Source organism: Nesoenas mayeri, assembly GCF_963082525.1.
Source record: "Nesoenas mayeri genome assembly, chromosome: 4".
NCBI lineage: Eukaryota > Metazoa > Chordata > Aves > Columbiformes > Columbidae > Nesoenas > Nesoenas mayeri.
The window spans coordinates 12,362,981-12,381,891 of NC_137540.1; positions in this window are offsets into that span (position 1 = coordinate 12,362,981).

The following is an 18,911-nucleotide window of genomic DNA, read 5'->3' on the forward strand; positions in this document are numbered from 1 at the left end:
GGCCCCAGTACTGACCCCTGAGGCACTCCATTAGATACTGGCCTCCAACTAGACTCCGCCCTGTTGACCACAACTCTCCCAACTGGCTTCTTTCCTTCAGCCAGTTCACAGTCCACCTCACTACCTGATAGTCCAAACCACACTTCCTCAGTTTAGCTGTGAGGATGCTGTGGGAGACTGTGTCAAAGGCTTTACTGAAGTCAAGGTAGACCACATCCACCGCACTGCCATCATCCATCCATCTTGTTATCTCCTCATAAAAGTCAATGAGGTTGGTCAAGCGTGACTTCCCTTGGTGAAGCCATGTTGACTGTGCCTACTGACCCTCTTATCCTGGATATGCCTTCAGATGGCCCCAAGTGTAAGTTGTTCCATCACTTTCCCAGGGATGGAGGTGAGGCTGACTGGTGATAGTTACCCAGGTCCTCCTTCTTGCCCTTTTTGAAGACTGGAGTGACATTTGCTTTCCTCCAGTCCCCAGGCACCTCTCCTGTTTCCCAAGACTTGGCAAAGATGATGGAGAGCGGTCCAGCAATGACTTTAGCCAGCTCCCTCAGCACCCGTGGGTGCATCCCATCTGGACCCATGGATTTATGGATGTCCAGATGGCCTAATTGCTCCCTAACCCAGTCCTCATCAACTGAGGCAAACTCCTCCATTTTCCTTGACTTCCTCTGGGGCCTCAGCAGTACGGGGCTCCTCAGGACAGCTTCCGGCAGAGTAGACAGAGACAAAGAAGGCATTCAATAACTCTGCCTTCTCTGTATCTTCTGTCACCGGGGCACCCACCTCGTTCATCAGTGGGCCTACATTGCCTCTGGTGTTAGTTTTATCTGCCACGTATTTGAAAAAGCTCTTTTCTGTTGTCCTTGACCCCGCTTGCCAGGTTTAATTCTAAGGAGGCCTTAGGTTTCCTAGTTGGCTCCCTACATCCTCTGACAACAGCCTTATATTCTTCCCAAGTGGCCAGTCCCTCCTTTCCATGATCTGTAAACTCTCCTCTTCCACTTGAGCATACTCAGCAGCTTCCTGTTTAACCACACAGGTCTCCTGGCTCCCTTCCTTGACTTCCTATGTGTCTGGATGCTCTGATCTTGAGCCTGGTAGAAGCAATCCCTGAACACTAACCAACTATCTTGGGCCCCTTTACCTTCAAGCAGCCTTGCCCATGGGATTTCCCCTAGCGATTGCCTGAAAAGGCCAAAGTTTTCCCTGCTGAAGTCCAGGGTCGCAATTTTGCTTGCTATTCTGCTCCTGCCACACAAGATCCTGAACTCCACCATTTCATGGTCGATGCAACCAAGGCAGCCCTCAGCCTTTACTGCTTCAAACAGACCCTCCTTTTTCATGAGGAGGAATAGTTAGTGAGTGAAGATGTTTATCTGGTAAGAGGCAGATGGTATATGAACCCCTTCTTCTGAATGCTAAGAATTGGGTATGTGCACCTGCATTTGGAGAGGTGTTCAGAAATTCAAAAGATAGGTGGTTACTTGTTCCTGCTGTGCTTTCAAAGTCTAAAGTGTGGAAGGCTTTACAAGCATAGAGTGTTCTGTGTGTGCCATTTTTCTTCTTGGGTTTTTTTTGAATGTAACAGTAGTGGCTAAGTATGGTGTTTGCCAGGGAAGAAATTGATCTCTAAGTCTTTATCATCCAGGGTCTCAAAATGCTTGACAGTGTTGTATTTCTCTGTTTATGCATCTGAAATTAATTCTTAGAGGAACAAAATGATGAAATAGTAATAAATATCAAATGCATTTTGAGCCCCTAACAAAGTTGAAGGCTTCCTAGGAAAGGATTTTGCATATTCTTATTTCATTTGCCATGATGAAGATGAGTCTATGCAGTAGCTCTTATGCGAGTGAAAAATAACATTTCTTCATGCTTTTGCTCATTTTCCTTGCCTGTAAAATATTCAACAAATGACTTCACTTACAGCTTCTGGAGTGGAAGGAAGTACTCTCCTCTTGAATATAATCTTCACACCTCAGGTGTTTTGTGACATGGGAGGAAGCGGCAGGTGACTAAGTGGGAGCTAGATGTTAGAGTAGGTTTTATTTTCGTATAGTGGTTGGGGTTGGAAGGCACCTCTGGAGACTGTGTAGTCCCACCCCCGATCATTGTACCATCAACTGGAGCAGGTTGCTCAGGGCCATGCCTAGTCACATTTTGAGCCGTCTCCAAGGATAGAAACTCCACAGCCCTTCTGGACAGGCTGTTCCGGTATCTGACCACTCTTGACATTTCAAATAAAATACAGTTTTAAAAATCTTACGTTTAACTGGAATTTGCTGTATTTCAGTTTGTGCCAGTTGCCTCTTGGCCTGTTACTGGGCACCACTGTGAATAGTCTGGGTCCATCTTCTTTACTTGTTCCCCTCTGCAAATCAGGTATTCATATACCTTTATAAGGTGCTACGAGCCTTTTTTGCTGTGGGGAGGGTTATTCCTCCCCATATTCAGGACTTTGCATTTACCCTTATTGAACTTCATAAGGTTCTTGTTGGCAAATTTCCCCAGCCTGTCAAGGTCCCTCTGAATAGCAGGCAGCACAGCCGTCTTGTCTGTCAGCCGTTCCTCCCTATTTTGTATTCTCAGCAAACATGCCGAGCATGCACTCTTTGCCCATTGTCCAGGTCATTAGCGAAGATAAGTATTGACCACTTTGAGGATTAATGAGATCGTTGCTGAGGAAGCTACTTTGTTGAGCCTTCCAGCTACTCTGTGTAGATAGAAGTAAGCTATAATTTGCCCAGTGCATCTAGCTAAGCTGATTATGTGAATATAGAGGGTAGTTTAGATGCCAGCTGGGGATGTCAAGTAAGACTTCAGCTCATAGTCAACAGAAAGTCCCTTATTAAAATAACTTAGAACTAGGTCTTAGAGGCCCAAAACTAAGGAAGTTTTGAAAAATTGTCCTGATCTTACATGGGAAAATATAGCTGGTACCACTTAGGAAGTCTGTCTTGTCATTAGAGTGGTTCAGTTCAAATCTCACCTCAATACCTAATATTAATCAAAAAGCAGAATGGTAGGTACTACTAGGAAAGAAGAACAAAGCTTTGCTGTGTGAATCTGAGATGCACCCACATCTTCCATAGTGTGTGTGGTCCTGGTCCCACATCAGGTCACTGTTGACCAGTGGAATGAAAATGTGAGAAACAGTGAAGTAGACTCAGACTCTTCAAGCTGGAGACATGTGAATGATGAAAGATATTAGTGGCCTATAAACTCAGCGAGCTGACAGAGCACAAAAAGGGAATATTTATTTAGTTGAAGAATGAACAGTGAAACAAGCTGAGATACTGGGTTCCAAATGAAGGTTTCTTTGTATCATCTCAGTGTAGTTAAGCAGAGGAGCTTCTTGCTACAGGATATTGTGTGTACCAGAATCTTAGAAAGCTTCAGAAAACCCGTAGACAAGTTTATAGCTCCAGTAGTATTTTTATTCCTTTAAAAACAAAGATGCTGCCTTTTGTTCAAGTGGCTTAGAGACTGTATTGAAGAAGTATCTTCCATAGCCATCCTCTGTTGGTCAAGTCAAACAAAATGTTAGACTTAGGACACCCCTTTGAAAGAGGGTTGTTATGGATGATTTGCAGCTGGATCAAATGAGGAGGCTGTGGTTTCTTTTTTGCTTAGCTTAAATGGTGTGTAAAATTCTGCCTTGTAAGTATGTCCATTTTGTCCCAAAGACAACATGTGAAATTAGTGTAATGCCTTAGTGTTGTCATAGTAGATTAATTATCAACTTTCAAAACAAAAACCCTGCAACTAAAAGTTGCAATTTGTTTGTCTGAAGAGTGGGAGTTTTAAGTGATAGACTACAGAAATAATGAATACAAATGCAAATTTAATAGCGATTACAAGGGCAAATTTCCATACCAGTGACCTGGCACAACTTGAATTTGAACATAAAACTGAAGTAAAAATATCTTTTGCTAGGAAAATCCTCTGTGGGTGTCAGCGGCTGATTCAGTGCTAAGGAATGTTCCTGGTTCTTTCCCTTTTGCTCATGTTGAAAATCATTTCATTACTAACACAGATGGAGCAAAGCCATCTTTGGTCCTAACACAAATGCGGTGATAGACAGGCAGAATGTCATATGTTTCTGCTACATTTTTTTACTATTATAAACATGTTTCCCTATCTAGATCACAGTTTTTGTGTTTACTCTACACTTGCTCCTATTAATTGCATCAGTTCAGCATCCGGTTCATTTAAAAACTGAAAGCTTGACACAAGTGTTTTGTTTCCGTATGTACAGAAAAATCACAAAATCAGTTTGGCATAAGGTCATTGGTATAGTGATCAGAGCTAAATTTTTATACTGCTCGAGATCTCAAAAGTGTAAGTATTAGCACTATGCCTTTTTTAGATAACACTAAACAATTTACACCCTTGCAATATGAAGCAGTATATGCAGTAGGCCAGAGGGTTATTTCTGAGACATTCTACTTGGGCCATAATGACTAAAGTTGTTGGGTTTGTTGTTTTTTTGTTGTTGTTGTGGTTTTGTTTGTTTGTTTTGATTTTTGTTTTTGTTTTTTTGTTTTCTAAATGGATGGATAAGCCTTTTGAGATAAGCATCTCTTTACAATGTGATGATACAGAAGCTGAAATTTCACCCAACTGTTCCTGAGCTACTGGCAGAAGCTAGCTAGCAGAAATAGCTTTTCTGCTTCTTGTATGACTTCCATTCTGGAGTATTTCTCATATGTAGGCTGACTGATTGGGACCACTGCACTGTGCATTTCCAATAGGATACAAGTTAAATCTTCCCCATTCAGATTCCATTGAATTAGTGAATCTTAAATCACTTCTGTTAGTTGTTCCCAACGACATGGTACTGTTTGACTCATATTAGTGATAGGAGTTGAAGAAAGCAAATACCGCTGAATCAAACACCAGATAAAATGTCATAGTTATCTTATAGCTGTGATAATCTTGATGTTGAAAGAGTAGTGAGTGCTGTGTTCTGTTAGACAAACTGATGGAAGGGGACAAACTGTTCACCAGAGGCCTCACATCCAGTTTTTGTTCACCTGCCTGTGCGAAGTTCTGAAGGTGTGTTGGATTTAATGTGGCATAAATTTTGCATATCCTTTCTTACAGAACAGTTGATGTGAATCAGATAATGTGCATATTATCACCTCACAATCAAAGCTGCTTTGTGTGTTTGCAATGACATGGAAATGTTTTTCTTTCCATATATGTGTTCTGTGATCCCACACAGTATAGTATGAAGAATACTTTTGGATAGCTATGGATTTCTGGAGTCTGAGTCCAAGGCAAATAATGTCTGTAGTTCCTCTTTTCTCTATGTATTCTACATTGCTGTGGTCTGTTAGCATCATTTTCAAAGCAAATGTTGCTAGACAGCACAGACTTGGGAAAAAAATAAAGGGTTTCTGATTATTGGGGTGAAAAAATACATACAGCAACTTCTGTATAGATCTCTTCATTTGTTTAATAAGACAATATAGGCATGAAAAAGAGAAGGCTGAAATTGAGGGCATATCTCCTTCAGGTCTGCTGTGCAGCCCCACTTTGTGTTACTTAAGATTTAGCAATCCAGACAAGGGCAAGATGATGTTTTAGTTCTCCTTAGTGTGGAGAAACACTTGGATTTTGTCACCCAAATGTGATTGTTGACCTCTAGGCATGAGGTGGGAATCAGGAGAACTCAGGGAATCAGTTTCAAGGAAAGGAAGGTACTCAAAGGAATAAGTATTTTTAGTACAATAAATTTAAAATCAGTCATGGAATACAGTAAATGAAATAGTGATGTAGTTGTTGTGAATTTAGTAGGAAGAATAGAATCTTAATAAGGAAATTTTTATGGGGTTTTTTGGATGCTAAAATGTGATCAGATGGGTAGCCTATCAGGAATAAAGTTTCAGATGCTGTTGTGAAGCAGCAAAGTTGCTTTTTGCCTGCAGAGGGAAATTGCCATACCCATCACAAAGTTAAGGCTGAATGAACCCCCCCGCTTCAATGAAGAACCCTCTTTTTTTCTAATTCTATGTATACAGCTGTATTTTCGTAAATGTGACCAGAGTATAGCTAACCTGTTAAATTCTTTCTGGGCAGATCTCAGTTTTAGAATCTTATGTAAGCAGTCTGATCCTGCTCTGTGATCACTTCTAGCTGTAGACATGGTTCTACACTTATGGCCATTTTCCTTGATGTCTTTTTGACTTAAGGTAAAAACCTTACTTTATCTTAAGACTGTTGGAAGGCCTACGGAAGTCCTTTACTATTACTACTTCTCTAGCTTTCTTAATTTAATTTCTGACTTGCTTTCTAGATTAGGAGTACTCATTTTCTTCTGTTTGTAAAGCCCTTGGGATAACAGGAGTTTGGGCTCACATGTACGGCTTGACACAGCCTGAAGGATGAGTTTGTTCTGTTACATATTTGAACAGTTGTTACTGTGCAGTTTTGGGGAAGGTAAGAGTAGTTGCTAATCAGTCATTGGAGAAGCTGATTGATTCACAGAAGTGAGTTCCACAGTGGTGTTGGAGTCATTCTGTACTCTTCTCTGCAATGAAATAGGGAGTGTGCAAAGGGGAGGGCTTTGGGGCTGAGCTGGAGGAGTAGGTTGGGCGGTGTCCTCATAGACACAAATGCCTAAAAGAAGGCTTTTACCAAGTGATGCATCTACTCAGGATAGCAGTATCTAGGACATGCTGTGCATGCTTCTCCATCTGGGGAAAGGAGAGAGTGTATGAAAAACTACAATGAAATAGTTACCTCAACAGAAAATAAAAATTACACATCGTAGTATAGTAACCTCATATTTCATAATTAAAGTCCTATGGTAACTGTAAGAGAGCACATGCCCCTAGATCTGCATGTCTGTCTCATCCACGTCATGACCCCATACCCATGCAAGACTCAAATGTGCGTCACCTTTCCTCCTGTACCTCGGTTTTCTCAGAAAGGAAATGCAGTTATGTGGGCTGGAAAGGAGATGCTGTGCATTCTAGCTAGGTTGTGATCTGGACGATAGTATAGCACCCATATCAGCTCATGCCCATATCTCTTATCTAAATGGAGAAATCAGAAAGAATAGTGTAATTCTTCCACTGTAGTGTAATTCTTCTCTTTAATGCCTTAAGAACATCATAAAATGCCGTGAAAAAAATGGTGGATCTTGGTAGAAGCAAGTTTTACCAAGATTTATATTGACATGGGGGGGGCAAGTTTCTGTGGTACCAAGGCCAGCTAGGAGACTGGAAATATTAGATTCCAAACTGGCAGAGACTACTTACCTGGCAAGTGTTTCACATCTTGCTTGCAATTTGAAGACTTAAACATGCTTTCTTTTTAAAAGCATGCTCTGTTGTTTTGTTATTCATGTTATGATAATGCTCAGATATGACCAGTGAAATCTGGATCCATTGTCTTAAGTTTATAAACACAGAAGGAGAGAAGCAACTGTTGTATTACATTGAACATGCTCATAAATAATGACGGGTAATAATAATTCCTAGAATACTTGTGTCCAGTAAGGTTCAGGTGCTAAGTCTTGTACGTGTAAGTTTTATGGAGTTTGGGAAAGATCTGCTTAGATCTCTGCAGCTCTGCAAGCAGTTTTCAGAGAGGCAAGAGTGAATGGCATAGTAGCAGAAAGAATATGACTGATTTTCACAAGAGAAACTGAACTCTTCTGAAGCAACGGATTATCATCTGAGGAAAGTGGGCTATTCTATCCAAATACCATAAAATCATTTGGTCTGTTAACCTCATTATATCGGTATATTGCTATTTACTTTCGCTCATCAGTAATGAAAAGTGCAGGAAATTGAAACTTAATCGTGTAGTTAGAGGTTTCTGAAAGGACCACAGTGATCTGATTAGAGTTTATTCTCTTCACGCTCTATTTTTGCAATCTTGATAGAACATGAGAAGTCTATTAAACCACAAAGTAAGAGTTTAAATGCAATACAAGCTCTGCTTGAAGTGTAGACTTATTTTGGGTGATTCCCTGCTTCAATAGCTAGATATAAAGGTCAGTAGACTTCATTGTGGAAAACAAAGCTGAAGTTTTAGTGCCGTGTTCTCACTTGGTCTCCGGTCTTTCTTATTGACAAATTTGGCAGTGGAGGCAAAAAGTGGTGGAGAAATTTGCTTGGGTATTGGTCTTCCCACCATTATTCAAATTACTGTACTTTTTACTTTCCATATCTTGCTGAAGGAAAGATTGACAGTGATTTATTGGTGGCAAATGCATCATAGCAACTTCAGTCATATATTCCATAACCAAGTGTGTGAGAGAGTAAGCATTTCATCCCCACACCCTGTTAAGATCCAGGTTTAAAAATTTTAGTAACATAAAGGTTTTGATATAAATCAATAGGAGCAGAGAGGCCCTTGAACATGTCATTTTGTGTCTATTCAGTTTTAAAGCTTTTAACAAAAACATCTTTTGGATTTGCTCTTCAGTGTTAGCATATCAGTAGTACAGCACCTGTGAAAGACTGGCTTCCATGAGATAAAGTGGGGAACAGTGCATGTGTGATCAGTGAAAAGTTCCCTTTCTAACCACAGAGAATATCAGTCACTGAAGCAAGTACAAAAATGACTATAGCTTACTAGACTGTAATCACCTAATCATGCATTTGTCTATGGGACGAGCCGTCAATGGAATGGACCTGACATTTACATCCAAATGTTAAGGTCTGAAAGGCAGCGTTGCAATAGAAGAGAAACTGAGGTGGGAGAGGAGAAAGGGGATGACCAAAAAAAAAACCCCATGAAAACAGATAACATAAATGCACCTTCCACCTGTGGAAAAGGAAAAAGTGAAGGACTTTAATCTGATGATGTAGTCCATTAGTACTGCAAATACAAATAGAATGTGTATAGTCTGGACACCTCAGGATTTCATGTAGGGATAGTTATACCTTAGATGCTCAATGAATGAAACTGCTACCATGCATTATCGTGGTAATGATAAAAGACTTTTCAGTGCATTTGTTTCAGACTGAGGCTAGAGGAAGACAAGTGAACATGCAATATTGTCATTATTTGCTATTATTTTTATGATGAATTTCTATAAGATATACTTTTTATTGGAGATCACTCTTCTTTTTTCAGTCTTTAATGAACAGAGTGGTCTGCACAAGCCATTTATTCGTAAATTGAAATGTAAAGATTTGAGCAAGATACTAAAATGAAGTAGCAGACTTCCTCTACTGACTCATAATCCCTACTTTACAGAAGCCATTTCTGGTAATAAGCTTTCTGTCCAAAATCGGAGGCTTTGATCAGCTTTTGAGTGCCCCAGGGAAAACTCCTCACATTTCCAGAAGGAAATAAAACAGTACCTCTGTGAAGCATCTATTCAAAAGATTTTTGTGATTATCTTTGGTGTAGTGTGATAACTTTTTTCATATTTTAACATGAAATTACTATCAAATATTGTTTCTTGCTTGTTTAAAAAGATTTAATGCTGATCGTTCTTCCTGATCTTGCCATGATACTGTAATTGGTTATATATATATAGAATGTAAGACTTATCCATTGTTAGCACACACATCTGAAAATAGTAGCTATTAGAATTCTATGTATTTGTGGGTTATTTTCTTCGTGTTCTGGTGAGATGGTTTGAATTTTTGCGTTCTGAGTCAGTAAAACACTTCATGTCTGAAATTACATCCCCTGATGGCAGGAGCAGGTCATTATACCCTTTGAAAAAGGGAGCCAACACTACCCGATAATATTAGACATTAAAATCTCTTGAAAATACTGAGCAGTCAAGAAAATGAGAAAATTTACTGAGGAATCACACTGACCAACTGTTACCTAAAACAAAGAAGTAGAAGCACAAAGCATATGGGGTGGAAGGAAGAAGGGGAGTTCTTTGGAAGGTGTCACTTCTTAGAATCCTAACAAGGATTGCCTGACTTCTTTGAGAATCCATTGGTTTGTAGGAGGTGTGAAAATGATCCACTGAGTTTTAGGATTTGTCCTAATACTGTACCTGAAAAATTCTTACTGCAATTGCTGCTAAAAACATCAAAAGTGATGGTCATGTTGGAACAATTGTGGTTCTGCTTTATGTGAAATAGGACTCAACTGCTGTAGAAAATAGAGTAGTAAGACAGATATGTAGTCTTCAGTGTGCTTTTCTGAAGCACTATGTGGCATCTATACAGAAGTTACAAAAGGTAATGATAGACCTATTTTTTTTAATCCTCAAGCGAAAAATGTCACTCTTTTGAACATACTGGTTAAGGCTTCAAAATTTAAAAAGACTTCACTGCCTTTCTGCTGTTTAAACCTAGACTTTGACCGCATCACCAGATTCATGGAGGAAACCTGGTATGTTGAGAAATTCTAGCTGATAATGCACAGGACAGTGGTAATGCGGGAACGGTACATAGTGGAAATTTGGATCACGTTGAGTCCTAGCCAGTACCATGACAGGTCATGGTGTATTGCATTGCAGGTTTTCTCTGCAACTGTGTTCATAAGCATCATTATATAAAACAATTTCAGAGTCTTGAGGATACCTTCGTCTTGCAGATACACAATAACTTAAATTATGTTGGCATGTAGGGACTAGAGGGAGTGACGGTTCCTGTGGCTTCACCACCAAATGTGAGACAAGAAACAAGCAGTGAGACAAGAAACAAGCAAATGGGAGGGCTTCTTATTCCAGGGCTTCTGATTCAGGTAATGTTGGTAGCTCTAGTACAATTGAGGGGATTTGGGTGGTGGTTTGGTTTGTTTATTTCTGTTTGGTATTTTTTATTTTCCTCATTTATTTTACACCAAACAACTATCTTATGCACAAAGAAAATGGTCTAAATCTTTTTTTTTCATTTTGAATACTTATTATTCTGAATGCTAAGGTATCTTCCCATGCTAAAATAGATCTCCTAGTATCTTGCAAACTTAATGTACAAAGTCTGTGTGATCCAGACAGATTTCTCTTACAGTGCAAGAAGCCATAGTAATTTGACCCCATTTTCTATCCTTCTAATTAAAAAAGTTAGTCAGGATGAATACAGTATACTTTTTGTGGTTTGGGTTATAAATTCTTTATTAACAAAGGTGATTCATACGTAGAACATAGGGGGTTCCCCCTATGGTGTATGGTATATCCTTGCTTGTGGTAATTCAGGGTTTTTCTTCTCCTGCCTGTTTCGTTGGGCATATAGTCTAATTCTTCCTGTTCTCCTAGATGACTGTATATTAATTTCTTCCTTTATGTCCAGTCCTGAGAGGTTTTCGTGGGATTACCTGGTGAGGGGAAGTATGACCTTAAGCAGGGATGTGGTTTAGAGACTCCTATGTTGTCATTCTAGCTATGACGCTGCCTCCCTTGTTACCCGGGGAAGTTGCTGACTCCTGCTTTAATTTTCTTCATGAGTAAATGAGAGTGAAATTTCACCACTACATTCTGCAGGAACTTTATGCCTACTTCTGAATAATCCAGTGCTAATCTTGATCTCACAGAAACCAAGAAATGCTTTGCATTGATGAATTACTTCATTTCGATGTACAGTTTTGGAGTACTTATCTTATAAATATCTCCTGGTTTGGGCTCTAGTATTTTTTCCCACTGAAATTGGTGATAATGTAATATACTTTGGCGTAATGATAATAGGAAGGATAACACATAGTTCTGGAAAACAAACAAACAAAAGCCACAAACAAACAAAAAAAGCCAACTCCTTCTCTCCAGTAGATATCTCTGTTCCTAAAGTAATTTTGTTGCTTTATTACATTTCACTTGTGGATTGCCACAGTAAAAATCTATTTTAGACACCAGCCTCTAAGATGCAGTTGATTATCCTGGTTGCACCACCTTAGTGCTTTAACAATTGAGCAGTGATCTTCCAGGGTAATGTGTAGAGGTTTGCATAACTCTGTGTTGGGTTTGTGTTATGAGGTTTTGGTAGCAGGGGGACTACAGGGTTGGCTTCTGTGAGAAGTTCCTAGAAACTTCCCCCATGTCCAGTAGAGCCAGTGCCAGCCAGCTCCAAGACAGACCTGCCACTGGCCAAGACTGAGCCCATCAGCAGTGGTGGCTGCACCTCTGGGATAACTTATTTAAGAAGAGGAAAATGTTGCTGCACAACAGCAGCAGCAGCCAGAGAGAGAAGTGAGAGGAACAACTCTGCACACACCAAGGTCAGAGAAGGAGGGGAAGGGGGTGCTCCAGGCAATGGAGCAGAGATTGCCCTGAAGCCCGTGATGTAGACCATGGTGAGACTGGCTGACCCACTGCAACCCATAGAAGTCCATGGTGCGGCAGATACCCACCTGCACCCTGGGGAGGACTCCACAGCAGGGAAGCAACTGTGACCCCATAGGAAACCCATGCTGGAGCAGGTTCCTGGCAGGATGTGTGACCGTGTGGGGGATCCACATGGGAGCAGTCTATCCCTGAACAGTTGCACCCCTGCAAGGGACCCATGCTGGAGCAATTTGTGAAGAACTGCAGCCTGTGGGAAGGGGAGTTGAAGAAGTTCATGGAGGACTGTCCTGTGGGAGGGACCCCATGCTGGAGCAGGGGAAGAGTGTGAGGACAAGGAGCAGCAGAGACAATGAGTGATGAACTGACCGCAACTCATGTTGCATGTCTCTCTACACTGTTGTGGTAGAGGAGGTGGAGAAAATCAGGAATGAAGCTGAGCCTGTGAAGAAGGGAGAGGTGGGAGGAAGGTGTTTTAAAAATTGGTTTTATTTCTCATTACCCTACTCTTGATTTTGATTGGTAATAAATTAATTTTCCCCCAGGTTAAGTCTCTTTTGCCCAGGATGGGAACTGGTGAGGGATCTCTCCCTGTCCTTGCCTCGACTCATGAGCCTTTGATTATATTTTTCTCTCCTACATCCAGCTGAGGAGAGGCAGTGATAGAGCAGCTTCAGTGAGCACCTGGCATCCAGCCAGGGCCAAACCACCACAAATACTATAAACGGTTTTTTAAAGTAAGAATCAGGGATGTATCTGTCAAGGTCAAATTCCAGTTCATAAAAGGGAGAGTATGTGATATTTTAATGAAGAGTATTATAACAGGTAAGGGGTGAAAAAAATGAGCATTGTATCTCAGAATGCTGTTTACAGTGACACCTCGTATTTGAAATCACTGCTTTTACTGTAAGGGTTGGAGATTTGAGGGTCTGTTGCTGGTCTTTGTCTTTCTCCCCCTGGCTTTCTCTTGGACTCATCATGGCTCTACTTGGAAGCTGGCAGTATGAAGTCTGCACCATCTTTTTCAAGGAAATGCCCTGAGACTTGCAGTGAAGGGGGAAGAGAAGAAGGTGGGTTTTCTAGTCTGGCTACCAAACCTCTTTCTGAGCAGCATTATCTTGAGAGCGAGACAATTTTTGACTACAAGGAGTACTTGTGCAGTTTCACCTATATGCGGAATAACTCTGTGCCGAGTACGCTGCAAGTTTGTGTGCACTGAGGCCACTCACACTGTACCTGGTCAACCAATTGTATATATCCATCTTCAGACCATCAGCTCTTTTTCAAACTGAGAACTTAGTACCCCATCCAGGGACTACTGGCTAGAGATGCACTGCTGCTACCTTCCAAACCTAGGTCTTGTATTAATAGCATTGCTTTCATAGCATTTTCTATTATATAGCTTAATGATTTTTCCCAAACACTGGTTTCTTTATCCATGTAAAATTTTACAAGTGGTTACTGTGTTGCTTGTGTGGCACTAGTTTACTCATGGCTACTAAACTGTTTTTCATTAACTGCTCTATGAGAGAATCCATATAGTCATAGTTTAAAAAGAGAAAAAAAGCCCCACAACAATCCAAAGGTTAGAGCAAGCAAAATGATGCATTTTCCTTGCAAGGTACTGTTTTTCAAATCCTGTTGATTCATTGAGAGTTGACATTATACACAGGGATTGTGTAATTGATTGTTTCTAACTGTTGTACACATGCTTAGTACCTAGAGAAGGAAAGGGGAAAACCCTTTGTCAAATGTCTCTGCCAGACTTAATTCTTCAGTTACTGCCTGAAGTATAATGGTCTGGGATCTATGAAAACCTATGCATTTAGATTCTACATTTAGAGAAATGGGAGGAATATTTTATGAGACATTGTATATTTTATGGAATATCTTGTATATTTTATGAAATATAGAGCACTGTTATTACTGTGCCTCCAAAAATCTTAGCTAAATCTTAGCTATGCATGTCTAAACAAAAATGTGAAAAGGTTCCATTTAAATGCCTAGGAAAAAGACAAAGAGTGAAACCAAGCTCTGGGGGAGACAAATTTCCGATGTTAAACAGGAAGCATAAATATTAAAAAGAAATGTTACCGCAAGCATCACTAATAACTCTATAGACGCGCACATGTTAAGTTTCCCACTCATTTTTCCCTGGGGGTTATTATTTTATTTATGAGGAACTTAAGTTATCAAATTTAATATTAAAACCAAAAGTGAAGAGAAATAATCTTTCTGCATGTTTACCAAACAGATAATGGTGGGGGGGAGATCAACCAGTGCTGTGGCCCTGTAGTTTAGTCAGTTTAGCCACTGCTAAAAAGGAGGTGTGTTTACTCTTTGCTGAGAACAACACGAATATTATCTGATGTTTGTGTTGCACAGGTAGATTCTCATAGGTTCTTGTTCTTGATGTTGTGTAATAATACCCAATTCTTTCATAGCAGCGCTAATTGGTACCTCTTAACGCATTTTACAAAGAAAATTCATAGCAGTTTTCCTGTGTTCCATGTGTAGAATTTGAGAGAGGTGACATGAGTTTCTGAAATGCCAGCACAAAAATCAGTAAGATGGCAGTAGTCTTTGAGGTAGTGTATGGTGCTGTATCAGTGAGGTGCTGTTTTGTCATTTATGTGGAAGCAAATGACTTGTTCAGTCTTTGTCATCAACTTGTGTCCAGTTTTGGGATCTTCTTCATAAGAAGGGCATTGAAATACTAGTGCAGAGGAGGGCAGTGAAGCTGGTGAGGGGTCTGGAGCACAAGTCTGATGAGGAGCAGCTGAGGGAACTGGGGCTGTTCAGCCTGGAGAGAAGGAGACTGAGGGGAGACCTTATCGCTGTCTACAACTACCTCAAAGGAGGTTGTAGCATGGAGGGGGTTGGTCTTTTCTGCGAAGTAACAAGTGATAGAGGAAATGGCCTCAAATTGCACCAGGGGAGGTTCAGATTGGATATTAGGAAAAAATTCTTTATGGAAAGGGTTGTCAGGCATTGCAACAGGCTGCCCAGAGAAGTGGTGGAGTCACCATCCCTGGTGGTGTTTAAAAGGTGTTTAGACAAGGTTCTTATGGACATGGTTTAGCGCTAGAGTTGGGTTATGGTTGGACTCGATGATCCTGAGGGTCTCTTCCAGCTGAAATGATTCTATGATTCTAGGACTTTCTATAAATAGCAAGCTGTTGGGAAATTCTGTAAGAGTATTCACTTTGGCAGCTTTTATGGAAGGGAGTGTCAGGTAATTTTAATTTTGAGTGAGTGAAACTGGAACAACATGGCAGTAGACACATGGGAATTTGGAATGGGAAGATTTGGTAACAAAAGACGAAGGTCAGGACACCTGGATTTTTTTGCCAGTTTTGCCATTTGACCTGCTGTGTAGCCTAATACAGCTAGTATAAACTGTGTCTTAATTGTACATGGAATGGGAATGATTATTCTTTTCAACATGTAGGTTCTGGGAGGAAGATTTAAAGTTGCTCAAGTGAACAATGTTTCTAGTTACTATAGTTGAATTTACCTGGCATTTCTATTATATGACCCTGTTTTGATAGTTCAGTTATTTATAGGTAGTTATAGCTTCAGAATTCATCTGAACAGGGTTCATGTGCTACAAAAACATAGCTGCTGCATGAAGTGTATGTGTAATTTCTTGGTCCTGCTGGATGACTAATACCTTTGGGATGTCTGTACTCATCTGCATTTGAAAGGGCAAGCAAGAATTGGGTTTGCCCCTTCCAAAAATAAGGCCAGTGTGAAGTATTATATTATTTCATTATTATGTTAATAGAGAAATTTTTAACTTATGTGGGTGAATTCTAGAAAAAGAAAGAGGACACACATGGTTGTAAGATTTTGAGCAATGTTTAGAAAAATACTGAATTATTCATATTTAAATTTACATTATTCTTATGTAGTATTTTTAAGTAGCCTATAATACAGAACTGAACCTTTTCAGCTCCTAAAGATTTTTTTTTTTTTTTAATATTTCTTTGCAACTCTTCTCTTTCTCCAGAAAAGTCTTCGCAACAGTAAAAAGTTGTATTCAACTTTTTTGGCGGCCACTGAGTTGAAAAATAAGCTATTCATATGCTACTTGTGGTGTTTCTTGAGCTTGATGGACATGTAGATGCCAGCGCTGGCTGCAGAGGAGAGCAGACTCAGGTAGTGGGGGTTGAGAGATAGCAGCTGAGACTGGAAGAGGAAACGGTGCAAGAGCAGTGGGGAAAAAAGACTTGGAGGGATGCCTGCAGGTCTGAAATACTGATGGACTGTGACAGCTCCTAGGAGATGATGAGGAGATGAAGTGGATTGTTATTATTCAGTGAATCTGTCCGTTCTCAGAAAATATAGCATGTCTGTGCAAGAAACAAGTTGACAATCAGTAGTGTTTGAGTTCTTTTTCATGTTAATACACTTTTGCTATCCTGTTTCTATGCAATTCATTGTTTGTACAATAGCATGGAATGCCTGAAGTGTTGAGACAGTGGAGAGTAATAATATTAAACATTTTAAAGCACACTAAAATATCCTTCAGGTAACTCTCATCATATCTGTGATTAGAAGCTCACAGGCCAGTTCCTTTGCATACACACAAGCTGGAAATGACATTACAAGTAGTTCGCCCTTTGTCAAGATATACACACAAAGGTCCAGACATTCACTTGAAATCCATAAGTGTCTGGATGTTCTCTGCAAATCAACAGAGGCAGCTAGGGGAAAAAAAAATACATAGCAAGAACAAACTGTTGGATTTGGTAGCACCCCAAATATACCATGCAGTCAGTGCACTGAAAACTCTTTCAGTGTATTTCTCTTTCTGCTGTAGACTGTGGGGTTCATGGGGCCCCTTGCACTGCAGTGCTTGTGAGAATCCTGAATTCTAAGTAGAAGTGAAAGGACTTTTACTTCTGTTCAGAAACCAAGCTGTTTTTTCCATTCAGAAAATTATTTAAAGATTGTAAAGAAAAAAACAACAAAAGAAAAAATCAGAGTAAGAAAATGAGTAGGCCTTGACTCAATGTTTATTATATTTTAAAAGTACAGGTACATTAGTCATATTCTCTGAAGGATTTCTTGTAAAGGAGCTTTGCTGTTTGCAAGCTTTTCCTGTGATTAATTGTTTTAATAAAAGTATTTTTTAAATTGAGTTGGTACTTTGGAAATTGATAATTATGGAAACTGAAATTATCTGCTCCTGACTTTCAGGGACACTGAATAGTAAGAGCACTGTGCAGCGAGCTGTGCAGAGGAAGCCATTTCTGCTAAGTTTGAGCTGGGGTGTGGTGCTCAGCAAACACCAGGAGGTGATACAGTATCTGCTCTGGGGCACCATCTGCTGGTGCCTCCTGGTCTGGCTGATGCATATGGGTGTATCGCATGTACAAGATGTAGTCTGTATGTTCTCGTAAGGCATGGAGCACCTGCAGTTCTGATGGGGGTCACACCCATGTGCTTTCAGTGGAGGCAGTTGACATTGCCCCTGGTCTGGCATAATCGTGTCCCATGACTGCTCCACAGCAAAGAAGTAATGGCCACTCTGTGTTTATTTCAGTCATCTAATATATGGCACAATTATTTTTTAAACTATTTTCTAAGTGAATTTACAGGAGGAACACAAGGATTGACTCCAGTGCACCCAAATGAGGAAAAAAGTGGTACCAGATTCCATATAGCTCTCCATGCTATGTGTTGTAACAGGTTTTGACATACTGTCATCTCCAAAACACAGGAGGAGGTATGCATAAGACTGCAGGCTGCTACAAGGCAGTCACAGTACTTACAGTGGGATGCACCTGCCAATTTACGAATCTGCTGCTGTTCTTTTCTTTTTTGTGCTAAATGGCCAGATATTGTAGGAGTTTGGAAGGCCAGAAACAGTAGTCTGGAAATGAGTTGAGAGAGTTAGACTGTCAGAGAGTTAACGTGAGGAAGCTGCTTTCTGCTGAGAGTGGAAGAAGCAAATGTAAACAGAAGAACCACCCTGAGGCAGGTGTGGGGAGAGCAGTGTAAAGCAGCAGTGTAAAGGTGCCTGCCGTTGAGATTTCAGGGGGCTGCTTTAGCTGAATGGGAAAGTCAGCAAAGGGTCCCTGCAAAGTCTGGTGTGCAGCACACTTGCAGCACTTCAGCCTGAGATCACAGGAGACAGCATCTGTCATTAACCAGAAGAACTTCCTAAATAACTGTATTCTTGCTGTGATCTCCTGCTGAGGGGCTACTTGCTCAGCTTTGTCTTTTACTTTATCTTAGTGGCTCATTTCCCGGTTAGACTTTTAACCATAGTTAGGCAGAATAAAAAGTCACGGTTGCTTGAGGCCAGAATGGTAATGAGGTCATAGTACCTGGCGGGGAAGTTTGAAATGGTGGAATTTAAAATCATAAATTTGAAATAATAAATTTGAATTTGAAGTCGTAATATGCTTGTTTTCTTGTTTTTTATTAGCTTACAGGAGTCAAGAAACATGCACTACATTTATAGCAGGATAGCAGTCTGTCAAGCTGTCTGCGTTTACTAAAACCTAAGAAACTCCTGAACCTAAGAATTTGTATATTCTGAACACTGCAACCGTGGCTGTTGACAGAAACAAGCTACCATGAGGCAGTGAGACATCTTACCGTTCTTTCATGGGGAGGTAAGCTGCTGCAGTCTTCAGGCTAGAGACATGCACAAGAGCAATTGCCATCAGGTAAGCCTCCCTTTCCT